At 47.4% G+C, this 10243-nt stretch overlaps 4 non-coding genes across 4 annotated transcripts; all 4 read right to left on the bottom strand.

The window, feature by feature from the left end:
- Positions 1-395: 395 nt before the first annotated feature.
- On the bottom strand, positions 396-562 carry LOC129335229 (U1 spliceosomal RNA). The gene has a single exon (XR_008597580.1). It is a non-coding gene; the product is annotated as a U1 spliceosomal RNA (small nuclear RNA).
- Positions 563-1236: 674 nt separating this feature from the next.
- On the bottom strand, positions 1237-1403 carry LOC129335228 (U1 spliceosomal RNA). Its single transcript, XR_008597579.1, has one exon. It is a non-coding gene; the product is annotated as a U1 spliceosomal RNA (small nuclear RNA).
- Positions 1404-1960: 557 nt separating this feature from the next.
- Positions 1961-2127, bottom strand: LOC129335231 (U1 spliceosomal RNA). Its single transcript, XR_008597581.1, has one exon. It is a non-coding gene; the product is annotated as a U1 spliceosomal RNA (small nuclear RNA).
- A 673-nt stretch (positions 2128-2800) lies between these two features.
- LOC129335227 (U1 spliceosomal RNA) lies at positions 2801-2967 on the bottom strand. The gene has a single exon (XR_008597578.1). It is a non-coding gene; the product is annotated as a U1 spliceosomal RNA (small nuclear RNA).
- Positions 2968-10243: the final 7276 nt, after the last annotated feature.

Below are 10243 nucleotides of genomic sequence, written 5' to 3'. Positions count from 1 at the left end.
AAAAGAAGAGATAGAGAAACTTAGGCAGGCCACCGCGTTCCTGTGTTCCACAATGTGTTGTGCCTGTTTTCAGTCTCTCTGCCTTAGACAAGAAAAGAACCAGGGGAAAGCGCAAACACAGTCCCCCATTTGCGGCGTGTTGGTCTAAGAATCAAATCCAAAACCTCAAGACCACGATCCGTTTAATACATCTATAAGGCCCTTAGAATACCATTAAGTTGAATCGGCTTTCAGGCTGCTGAATCCTGGCTCCAAAGGAGAAAGAAATAGTGAGGCTCAGGGAGTGTCAGACCCGAAAGGAACAGGACCTGCCTTTCCCTCCCATCTGCAGGTCACTAAGTACCACAACACGCTCAACCTGTTTTCAATCTCTCTACCTTTGACAAGAAAAGAACCAGGGGAAAGCGCGAACGCAGTCCCCCACTACTACAAATAATGCAGTCGAGTTTCCCACACGTGGGGAAATTGCAGGGGTCAGCGCAACTGAAGTGCAATGGATGAGCCTCACCCTGGGAGCCCCGCCTTGCTGATCACGGGCGAATCTCCCCTGCCAGGTAAGTATGAGGGGGTGTGGCTCTCAAACAATGTGCCTGTTCTGCATGCTCCCTCTGAAGTTATGGGGGAGAACCTCTGACAGAAAGACGCTCCATCAAAGGAAAGCAGACCAAAGGCCAACCCCCCAGGTAAGCTGGAGCTGGGCGTTTTTCAACTCTCAACCCATGGAGAAAGCTGCACCACACCTTGCGTGATTCCTGCTTCCCTCCAAGGCAGACCACTGGCTCATTTTCATGCACCACTCCCCCTAGATTCCCACAGTTGCCTGCCAGAGGCCTGCAGTGCAAGCACGTTGTTTGCGGGGTGTTGGTCTAAGAATCATATCCAAAACTTCAAGACCACGATCCAAGTATTACATGTATAAGGCCCTTGTAATACCATCTGCGACCTGTCGATATCTGCAGTAGCCTTCCCCGCAAAAAGAGATAAAACAGATAACAGAGGAATGAGTTTTCTGTAGAAGTCCGATGCGACTGACCCTTTGATTAGCATGGCAGGCAGACCAGCAAAGTTGAATGGGCTTTCAGGCGGCTTCATCCGGCTCCAAAGGAGAAAGAAATAGCGAGGCTCAGGCAGTTTCAGACCCCCAAAAGAACAGGACTTGCCCGTGCCTCCCCGCCCCCACGTTCCACAACCCACTGTGCCTGTTTTCAATCTCTCTGCCTTTGACAAGAAAAGAACCAGGGGAAAGCGCGAACGCAGTCCCCCACTACCACAAATAATGCAGTCAAGTTTCCCACACATGGGGAAATCGCAAGGGTCAGCACAACCGAAGTGCAATGGATGAGCCTCACCCTGGGAGCCCCGCCTTGCTGATCACGGGAGAATCTCCCCTGCCAGGTAAGTATGAGGGGGTGTGGCACTAAAACAATGTGCCCGTTCTGCATGCGCCCTCTGAAGTTATGGGGGAGAACCTCTGACAGAAAGACGCTCCATCAAAGGAAAGCAGACCAAAGGCCAACCCCCCAGGTAAGCTGGAGCTGGGCGTTTTTCACCTCTCAACCCGTGGAGAAGGAGCTGCACCACACCTTGCGTGATTCCCGCTTCCCTCCAAGGCAGGCCTCGGGCTCATTTGCATGAACCACTCCCCCTAAATTCCCACACTTGCCTGCCAGACGCCTGCACTGCAAGCACGTTGTTTGCGGCGTGTTGGTCTAAGAATCAAATCCAAAACCTCAAGACCACGATCCGTTTAATACATCTATAAAGCCCTTAGAATACCATCAAGTTGAATCGGCTTTCAGGCTGCTGAATCCTGGCTCCAAAGGAGAAAGAAATAGTGAGGCTCAGGGAGTGTCAGACCCGAAAGGAACAGGACCTGCCTTTCCCTCCCATCTGCAGGTCACTAAGTACCACAACACACTCAACCTGTTTTCGATCTCTCTACCTTTGACAAGAAAAGAACCAGGGGAAAGCGCGAACGCAGTCCCCCACTACCACAAATAATGCAGTCGAGTTTCCCACACGTGGGGAAATTGCAGAGGTCAGCACAACTGAAGTGCAATGGATGAGCCTCGCCCAGGGAGCCCCACCTTGCTGATCACGGGAGAATCTCCCCTGCCAGGTAAGTATGAGGGGGTGTGGCACTAAAACAACGTGCCCGTTCTGCATGCGCCCTCTGAAGTTATGGGGGAGAACCTCTGAGAAAAAGACGTTCCTTCAAAGCAAAGCAGACCAAAGGCCAACCCCCCAGGTAAGCTTGAGCTGGGCGTTTTTCACCTCTCAACCCGTGGAGAAGGAGCTGCACCACACCTTTCCTGCTTCCCGCTTCCCTCCAAGGCAGGCTGCGGGCTAATTTGCATACACCACTGCCCCTAGATTCCCACACTTGCCTGCCAGAGGCCAGCACTGCAAGCACGTTGATTGCGGGGTGTTGGTTTAAGAATTAATTCCAAAAATTCAAGACCACTAGCCATGTACTATATGTGTAAGGGCCTTAGAATACCTTCTGCAACCTGTCGATTTCCGCAGTAGCTTTCCCCCCAAAAGGGGATAAAATAGATCACAGTGGTATGAGTTTACTGTAGAAGTCCAATACCACCGACCCATTGATTAGCATGGCAGGAAGACTGGCAAGGTTGAATCGGCTTTCAGGCTGCTGCATCCCAGCTCCAAAGGAGAAAGAAATAATGAAGCTCAGGTGGTTCCAGACCCCCAAAGGAACAGGACTTGCCCGTCCCTCCCCCCGTGTTCCACAACACGCTGCGCCTCTTTTCAATCTCTCTGCCTTTGACAAGAAAAGAACCAGGGGAAAGCGCGAACGCAGTCCCCCACTACCACAAATAATGCAGTCGAGTTTCCCACACATGGGGAAATCGCAAGGGTCAGCACAACCAAAGTGCAATGGATGAGCCTCACCCTGGGAGCCCCGCCTTGCTGATCACGGGAGAATCTCCCCTGCCAGGTAAGTATGAGGGGGTGTGGCTCTCAAGCAACGTGCCTGTTCTGCATGCGCCCTCTGAAGTTATGGGGGAGAACCTCTGACAGAAAGACGCTCCATCAAAGGAAAGCAGACCAAAGGCCAACCCCCCAGGTAAGCTGGAGCTGGGCGTTTTTCACCTCTCAACCCGTGGAGAAAGAGCTGCACCACACCTTGCGTGATTCCCGCTTCCCTCCAAGGCAGGCCTCGGGCTCATTTGCATGAACCACTCCCCCTAGATTCTCACACTCGCGTGCCAGACGCATGCACTGCAAGCACGTTGTTTGTGGCGTTCTGCATCCACCAACCACTGTGCTGAACTTGAGCTGGCCATTTTTCACCTCTCATCCCGCCAAGAACCTCTCATGGAGAATTGAGAAACATTATTTACCTACTCGAGCTGTAAGTAATGTTTCATATTTCAACAGTATTAAGTCTGTGAGTGTTTTTTGGCGGCTGTGGTTTCTCCTCTCTTCGAGACTCCTATGCCCTCTTGTGGATTTTCCCGCCTGGGCTTTTTCTTCTGCCTTGGAGCCCTCCCCTTTGCTGGATTTGTACCTGAAAAGGTATAAAAAGACTCTTATTCTCTTAGAAGATTTTCTTATGGACAATATTAATGATAGACTTACCTGTTTACTCTGGTCTCCACTTTGATGAATTAAGTACTTACAATCTGGGAGTAGAAGTATACTTTCTGGTGACAGGATTGGAGAAGTGAATTGGTATATTTATGGGCATTGGATGCTAACTTTGTATTTATTTTTGTCTATTTATTGTTATTTATTACTGATTGAGCACCTTGTACTTTATATACATGAGATAGAACTTTCTAAAATTATAACTTTGTTGCATGGTGCACTTTAAGAACTTAAGGTCTGTGGATTGTTACCGCGGCAGGTTCTTATCCTCCAGGTGACATCTCGAGTTCTCCTGCCATTCCAAATGATCTTGAGGCTATAGAGATCAGGTGGTGGAGAGTGCTATCAAGTTATAGCTCACTTATGGTGACCCCTAGTGGAGTTTTCATGGTAAGAGACTAACAAAGGTGGTTTGCCATTCCCCAACTCTGCAACCGTCGTCTTCATTAGAGGTCTCCCATCCAATTACTAATCAAGGCCAACGCTGCTTAGCTTCTGAGATCTGACGAGATCAGTTTTTCCATGGGCTATCCTGGAAAATGGCAGTTTTGGAGGGCGGAATCTATGGCATCACATCACAGCTAAGCTCCCTCCCCATGCAAATCACCCTCCCCAGGCTCTGCCCCCACAGATCCAGGAATTCTCAGCTCAGAGTCGACACCGCTTGACAGCACTGACACTGTGCCCTCTAGACGTGAATTTCCAAATCAATGTGTTTTCGATGGGAACTCTTTTATAGCCAACTGAAGAACAAAAGTCTTCAAATGGCCTTCCCCCCCCCCACTTACTCCATATTCTTAACAACTCAGTAGAATTATGAATTGTGTCAAAAGCTGCCAACAGAAATAGCAAAGATGGATTTGCCTTTGTCAAGCCATAAATATAGCTCACCCGCTAGTCTAGCTATAGCTGTCTTATTCTCAAGGCCAGGACTGAAGTCAGACTGAAATGGAATGGGACAAGGTTGTCATACGCTGAGTTTAGACAAGTTATTCTGATCTGATTCTGGTTGCTGTGTGCCTGATAATGCCATGAATTATGGAAACTCCATTAGTGGCCTGCCTTGGCTTTGAGTGCCTTGAAACTAAGCCTGCAGCATAGTTAAAGGTAAAGGTAGTCCCCTATGCAAGCACTGAGTCATTACTGACCCACTATATATATTTCTAATCGATATTTCCAAATCCTGTTTGCAGCTTTTGATGCAGTTGATCATTCTATTGAGTTGTTTAAAATGCACAGCAGGTACTAAAACAACGGCCATTTGAAGACTGTAGTCTTTGTTTTTGTCCAGTTGGCTATAAAGAATTTCCCTCAAAAAAAGGATGATTTAGTGATTTGGACCTTGAGCTGTGGATTCCGCAGGTCCAGTGCTGTCTTCACTGTTCTTTAATAATTATGTCAGCGTCTGGTCTGGCTTGGTTCTGAGGCTGCAAAGCTTTATACACTTAGATTGCTGTAAGTCTCACAGAACGCAGAGAGGCTTGTTGCTGAGCAAGAAATCATCAGTTGGGGCTGCATAGGACAACGGAAAAAGTTGGCCCCGCTAATATAAGCCATTCATTTCTCAATACTTCAACAGGATCTGAGTTCGATCCAGGGGAAGCCAGGTTCAGGTAACCGGCTCAAGGTTGACTCAGCCTTCCATCCTTACAAGGTTGGTAAAATGAGTGCCCCGTTTCCTGGGGGTAAAGTGTAGATGACTGGGGAAGGCAATGGCAAAACACCCCGTAACAAAAAGTCTGCCAAGAAAATGTCGTGGTGCGACGTCCCCCCATGGGTCAGTAATGACTTGGTGCTTGCACAGGGAACTACCTTTACCTTTACCTCTCAATACTGCAAGTTTTTAAAAGCATGATTGAACAGATATATTTTGTATAATGGTTTCTGCCAAGAAGACATCATCATCTAAATAGCTCTCATAGAATCATAGGGTTCGAAGGTACCTCAAGGGTCATCTAGTCCAACCCCTTGAACAATGCAGGAAATTCAGTTACCTCCCCCCCCCCCACAAACACACATTATTGATATTTTTTTTTAAATCCACAATTTAAAAACCTTAGAACTAGGGCCAGTATCTGCATACCCTGAGGTGGGGGGCATGGGGCAGCTGTCGGGGCCCTCTACTGTCACCCACTGCCATCCACTCACTTGCTAGCTCTCCATCACCCATATTCATAGATGCTCACACTCCTAGTGCCACTGGGGAAAAGGCTGCAGGCAGTATAGGCAGCTGTGAGCGTTGGCATGGGGAGGGCTCACAAGAGGGCAGGGAAGGACTCACAGATAAGTGGGAGGCACTTGAATGGGTGGGAAAGAAGGAGGGTGTGAGAAGAGCGCTTGGGACAAGCAGGGGAAGGGAGGGGATCCTCGGAACTCTCTGCCTGGGGATCCCAAATCCTTAAGCAAGCTGTGAAGCCCTCAATCATTTCTAGCCATTCTGGAGGTAGCTCGAAAACATGCTGAAAGCTCGGAAGTTAATGAATATCAAGGAAGGAGGAGGAGAGATTGCATTATTGTGCGCCTCACTCTGAAATGACAAGGCCCATCCGTCTTCCCTTTCTTTTTCACTTACTCTGCTGTGTCTTGACCAATAATTCCTCCCTGAGAGTTGAGTGAGGAGAAACTGGGACTGAAGAGAGAACCTGAAAGCCTGTCATTCCAGAGACGGGTTCTGCAAACAAGATGTGAGAGGAGGAGAAGAGACAGGAGAACTGCACAAGGGTTTTTGCATGGGTCAGGCTCAAGTGAGATGCGTGCCCATTTAAACACAGAATCTCTATGTGTGAATGTAGCACATGCTGCGACAGCACAATCTTCCCCAAAGCGGGCTGGGCAGTGCTTGCAGCTGGGACTCTGGGTGGTGGATGGAGTAACAAGAACAAGCAGATGGCATGCGAAGGGCATAGGCAGGAGGTGGCAGCAGTGCGGCTCCCCAGAAAGCAGGAGCCTCAGCAGTTGCCCTTTCTCAGGGTGGGGTGATGCCAGCTCTGGTATGAAGCTCCTGTAACAGAGAAGCCCTTTCTGGTGAGTGGTGCTCAGTAAGGCTTAAATATATTTTAGCAACATTTACTGTCGATACATGCTTATATCTCATAGCAGGAGTCATTTTGTAGAAAAAGAGCTGGAGGAACTCATTAGCATAGCTCATTAACATATGCCACGCCCCTTGTCATCACCAGAAGTGTGTCATTGGCGTAACTGATTTGCATATGCCACACCCCCTGACATTACCTATCCTGGCTGTTTTGGACCCAATCCTGGCCATTCAGGGCCGAAATTGGGCCCAAAAATGGCAAAAAGGGGCTGAAAATAGCTGTAAAGGGGCCCAAAATGGTCAGGATCAGGTCACTGCTGAGTGGGAGAGTGATCTACCACCTGTCAGAGGCCCGATCCAGGCCGTTTCGGCCCCAATCTAGGTTGAAATGGGCCAAAAAGGGCTGAGAGTCAGGTGGGCGGGGCCACCTGACGTGTGACCTCTTTGGGGAACTGCCGGAACTGGGTTCCTGTGCGTTCCCCCTCAAAATGAGCCCTGTCTCATAGTAACCCGAGGTACAGATGCTTCTGAGGAATAGTCACATGTCATCGGAAACCCCCAGCCTACCCTTCTAAATCTTTGGCTACTCAAGGCACAGGAACTCCACCAGAAAAAGAGAGGAGGAGACAACACTATTAGTGACTGTGGGTCTAATGGAAAACTGTGGGAGGGAGTACTGAATTCAACGGCATTACCAAAGCCAGGACCCTCCTTAGATCAGTCACCACAGACTAACCATGAGAACGACACCACTACATAGCCCCTCTACCTGATCTACTTTAAAGGGGTGTTATGTTTTCCATTTCTCTGCTATCTTCTCCCCCACAACCAGTCGAACACATGAAGCTGCCTTTCATCAAACCACATCACTAGTCTATCAAAATCAGTAGTATATGAGCTCTTTGGTATTCTTGACATCACCTTATTCTTGTAATTGGAGATGTTGGGAACCTGAGACCTTGTGTTTGCAAAGCAGGTTCTCTACCCTTGAGCCACGTCATCTCTCCTCTTGGGTAACAAAAAAACAAAAACAAAACGTGATGGCATCCCACCTTAGTTTGGAGGAAGCTCTTCCAGCTTTAGGTCACTTAACTTACAAGGAAGAAGAGCCACTTAAGGTGGAGGAAAGAACTATAGACTGAAGGGAGACTTTAAACTCTAATGATAGTATACAGGCCACTATCATTTCCCACTCCATGTCCTCCATGGTGTTTCTGAAGAAGAGAAACAGCCTTAGTAATCTACCTAAGTAAAAGGAAGAACCCCTTGGTGCACAAGCTGTTATTGTAGGAGATTCACCATATGAAATAGCAAGCCATGCCTGGTTGAGGCCACAATTCCAGAAAACCCTCTAAAGGCTTACAGGTTTAGAATTTTTGTGAGCCCACAGCAAGGGACCTACAGTGGATTCTTTCCCCACAACTGGCCAGGGGGCAGAAGAGAGTGAATGATGAGAAGAAAGAAAAGTATCAAACCTGGTGTTAGTGGGTAGAATGCTGCTGCTAGAGAACTATGGTTGCCTGTCCTATCCTTTAATAGAGGTTTAATGTGATGTTATTCACTAGGTGATGGTATTTCCTTCCATGCCATGAAAGCCTCCAATCCCTCTTTCCACACATTAAAAAACCGTGGGAGGGACAGGACATTTTCCTCTGGGCCTGTTAGCAACCCTACCATCTGAGCTGTGGTTTAAACAAATAGAGTCTCCAATTGAGGATGACTCTGGTTCTGAGGACAAATTCACCACAATCTGGATGTTCTAACAAATTCAGGGGCTCAGGACTTCAATAGGACTGTTGATGTGTGGGACAGCCTACCAAAGTCTAAGGAACCACTATAGACTGTACGCCCCTCACTTTATCTCAAATCCATCACAAAATTCGATCTGGAGTGAGACAGTTTCCTTAGATGAGGACGTGGAGTGGAAATAAACTAAATTAGGCCTGGATGTATTGACTATCCATAGCATCTATGTTTATATGAACGCAGTAAGAGACAGTTAAGGAAGGCCTCCTAAGATATTGCTACTTGGAATGATTGAAATCCCAGTGGAATCTACAACCTTATCTCTGAGTTAGTTGGTACAGTAAAAAGAGTGGCCTGGATCAGGTGAACAGAATGCTGAGTGGGTGCTGTTTTGTACATTTTGGCACTCCAGAGAATCAATGGCAGAATGAGGCACTAGTCAGGTGTTACAAGCCAGTCCAGGGCATTTCCCAAAAGAAACGATGCAGAGTTATGTATAGAAGACATAAGAGCCCGGTGGCGCAGAGTGGTAAGCTGCCGTACTGCAGTCCAAGCTCTGCTCACACGACCTGGAGGAAGCCGGGTTCAGGCTTAAGGTTTACTCCGCCTTCCATCCTTCCGAGGTCGGTAAAATGAGTACCCAGTTTCCTGGGGGTAAAGTGTAGATGACTGGGGAAGGCAATGGCAAACCACCCCGTAAAAAGTCTGCCAAGAAAACGTCGTGATGTGATGTCCCCCATGGGTCAGTAATGACTCCGTGCTTGCACCTTTACCTATAGAAAACGTATCAGCTACTGTATTGCACAGAAATGAATGGGAAAGGGCGGAATGGAGATAAGAAAGGGGTGACTGGAATTGACTAACAGTTTGATTCTGTGCAGAACTTGGCATTCCTAAACCCTTAGGCACTCCTAATTTTGAACAGGACTGAACTATGAGGACACACACTAATTTGGGAATAAGGTCCATGGCACTTACTTCCAAGTAAACATACATCAGCTTATGCCGCACAGGTTGATGCTCGTTTATGGTTAGTGATCATGTGCCTCCTTTTTTTACAGGTTATTCCTCTAACATTCCACAATGCCAACGTACCTACAAACATATCTAAGACTCAATGTAAGATGGTCTCCAGATAGTTTCTTAACTGTCACTTTTCTTCATTCAGTTTAGCAACAGTCAACCAGTGCAAAGAACAACCTGCTTGTTCTTCACAAAACAAGCAAGAGATGGTGCTGTTTCTATTTTGAAAAGAAAAGCAGAGCCCTTTCCATGCAACAGAAGGGAACTAAATCTGTTCCTTAGCTATAATGTTCCTTCTCCATTCTGTTTACTTGGTTATTCTCATGCAGGCTTTTTAAAATTATGGACAGGTGCCAATAATTTGATTTGTAAGCAAATACAGAAGTTATGACAAGCATGCCGTAAAGAATGGTAAATGAAAGGACTGTGGGCTTTCACCATATGGATAGGACGCGTGTGTTGCAATCTGCCTGGCATCACATTGGCTGGTTTTGTATATCCTGAATTTATCCTCTCTTCCCTTTTTGTCTGCTGTTTAAAGCAGCGATACTACACCTCCCTGCTCAGTACCAGATATTAGAATCCTCTGAGCCTCTTTTCTAATTTCAGTGCCTTACTAAGACCTATTCTTTGCTAAAGACTCAATTATTAAACTTTCCACTGGGATCTCTCTGCCCCTCTGTCCCACCCTCCTCCTCCTCATCTAGCTATACCTATACTGCCTTCAGTGTTTCCTCAATTTGATTAGTTAATGTCTCCTTCATATGCCCTCTTGATCCTTTCCACAGCAGATTTCTGATTGCTATTGCCCTTAACCAGAGTTCATTT

Source organism: Eublepharis macularius, chromosome 8, assembly GCF_028583425.1.
Source record: "Eublepharis macularius isolate TG4126 chromosome 8, MPM_Emac_v1.0, whole genome shotgun sequence".
Taxonomy (NCBI): domain Eukaryota; kingdom Metazoa; phylum Chordata; class Lepidosauria; order Squamata; family Eublepharidae; genus Eublepharis; species Eublepharis macularius.
The sequence above is the reverse complement of the archived record's forward strand: the minus strand, read 5'-3'. Positions and strand labels throughout refer to the sequence as shown.